This window comes from Triticum aestivum, chromosome 2A (genome assembly GCF_018294505.1).
Source record: "Triticum aestivum cultivar Chinese Spring chromosome 2A, IWGSC CS RefSeq v2.1, whole genome shotgun sequence".
Lineage (NCBI taxonomy): Eukaryota > Viridiplantae > Streptophyta > Magnoliopsida > Poales > Poaceae > Triticum > Triticum aestivum.
In genome coordinates, this window is record NC_057797.1 from 782,443,867 (window position 1) to 782,446,509 (window position 2,643).

Here is a 2,643-nt window from a genome sequence, read left to right on the forward strand (position 1 = left end):
TGCATTGAATGTGGTAGCGTGCACACTACTCCATGGGGCCTCGATTTACATTTTTGTAGGTTGTGATAATACGATTCAAAGTGTGGGCTGTGACAGTCAGTACCGACCCCCTTTCCCAAACACCCAACCATGAAAATTCCAAACCTTCAAATCCAAGAATCAAACAGACCCATTGCTTGAGTGGTACTACTCTTTCATGTTTTTGATAAATATTTGGTGTTGTTTTGCTAACCTTAGCTCTCGCATTGCCATGTACATAGGTACTTTATAATTCTCGATGATTTATGGGATAAAAAAGCATGGAAAGAAATCAGTTATGCACTTACCGACGATAAGTGTGGAAGTATAATAATCACTACAACCCGCCATGTTGAGATCTCTAAGGAATGTTGCTCTTCTAAAGATGGTATGATTCATAAGATGAAATCTCTCTCTGATGATGACTCGCAAAAACTTTTCTATGGAAGAATATTTCTAAGTGAGGTGTGTCCTTCTCGGTTTGAGCAAGTATCCAAAGAGATTCTTGAAAAAATGTGCAGGGGTACCATTAGCCGTCATTAGTGTGGCTAGTTATTTGGCTAACAATCAGAACAGAGACCAAATTGATCAATGGGAAGCTTTGCTCACTTCTATTGGCCCTGGACTTAAAAATGGTGATGATCATGTGGACGAGATGAAGAGGATATTATTATTGAGCTATTATGATCTCCCTTCCTATTTGAAAACATGCTTTTTATATCTAAGTATCTTTCCTGAAGATCATCAAATTAGCAGAGACCGGTTGACAAGGAGATGGATTTGTGAAGGTTTTATCCAAGTAAAAGGTCAAACCAGCCCACTTGCAGAAAATCAACCTAGTCTCCTTGAGCTAGGAGATGCCTACTTCAACGAGTTAGTAAACAGGAACATGATCATGCCGATAAACATACATAGTGGTAGGGTTGGAGCTTGTTGTGTACATGATATAATGCTGGATCTTATATGTGAATTATCAAGCGAAGAAAACTTTGTTACTGTATTGGACTTTATCAAGGGAGACACACCTTTGGAAAAGAAGTTCCGCAGGTTGTCCCTCCAAAAGGGCATGACAGATCCCACCACTACTCGGATGGCTACCACAAGCATGTCACAAGTGAGGTCTTTTACCGCTTTTAGTCCCTCTGTCAGTAAGATTCCCTCTATTTCTAGATTTCAAGTTTTGCGTGTATTGGATCTGGAGGGTTGTGATCTTCAAAAAATCCCTGGCATTGACCTTAGTCATGTTGAGAAGTTGTTACATCTGAGGTATCTGGGGTTAAGGGGCACAAAGGTTGGCAAGCTCCCTATGGAAATAGGAAAGCTACGGTTTTTGCAGACACTAGACTTACAATTGACCAATTCAAAAGAATTGCCGTCCAGTGTTGTTCAGCTGAGGCATTTGATGTGCCTAATCCTTGATTTTGATATGCCACTACCAAAAGGGTTCAGCAACATGACATGCCTTGAACAGCTGATGGGGCACAATATGGGCTTTGTTTCTGAAGAAACTGCAAAAGAGCTGGGCCATCTGAGCAGGTTAAGAGAGCTCGCCTTTAGATTTGATTCAGATATTGGCGAGGGAGTTGATGATGATGAAGATACTAAAGCACTGATTGGATCCCTAGCCAAGCTATACAAACTCGAGAGCCTGGAGATCTCCTCTCCTAAGTATTGGTTTGACAATGTCCTTATGGATTGGGTGCCGTCACAAAACCTACAAAGGCTTAGATTGTACGGAAAATTCAGGAGGTTGCCTACATGGATTTGTTCTTCGTCTCTACCTCTACTCTCCTACCTTGATCTAAATGCCATGGAAGTGCGATTCAGAGATATCCAGATCCTTGGGATGCTGCCGGCTCTCCGTTATGTCACTCTCATTTCTGTGCTCAGCAAAGGCAGAAACTTAGTGGAGAAGTTGGTGCTTAGTTTTGGTGCCTTCCCCAGTGCGAAAGTGTGCCTTTTCCACAAACTTATACTGGTGCACCCTACCTTCCAACCAGGAGCCATGCCAATGGTTCAACGCCTTCGCTTCGGTCTCCGAGTGAATGACATCATCAGTCCCGACTTCAATTTGAGCATACAGAACCTTCCTTCGCTACAGCAACTCAGAATTGACCTTCTCGATTATGAAATCAAACATGAGGATTATTCTCAAGCCATGGACGTGCTGAGGTGTGTGGCAGAAGGCCATCCCAAGAATCCCACCCTTCGTGCTGATAAATTCATTTGATGATGGAGAGGTGCCCCTGCTTCTGCATTTAGTTCAATGATTCAGTCCCCTGTTTGTTTTGGCTTCTTTAACCATTGTTTCTTCCAATTTCAGGCCGAGTCAAGCCAAGCCGAGCGATGAACAAAATCCTGTGTCCTCAAGGTACTAATTGCATCCAGTTGTTTTCTACATCACGCATGTGTTGGGTAGTAACTAGCACTCGCATTAGTCCTTCATCATCTTCTTCAGCTCTCCACTTTCTGTTTACTTCACCATCTTCTTTATGCAATATACACCGTATGTGATTTTTTGTCTCTGCCTTTGATTTCAGCTAGCAGGAGGTGATTTCCTCGGCGGCATCAACTCTATCATGCAAATCTCCATCTTCCGAGCCCCGGTTGCAAGCTTTCGATCTT

The 2,643-nt window shown here is 42.7% G+C and overlaps 1 pseudogene; it reads left to right on the plus strand.

Annotated features, from left to right (window-relative positions):
- Window positions 1-2,377, plus strand: part of LOC123191213 (disease resistance protein RGA5-like) — a 5,327-nt pseudogene extending 2,950 nt beyond the window's left edge.
- The last annotated feature ends 266 nt before the right edge of the window (window positions 2,378-2,643 follow it).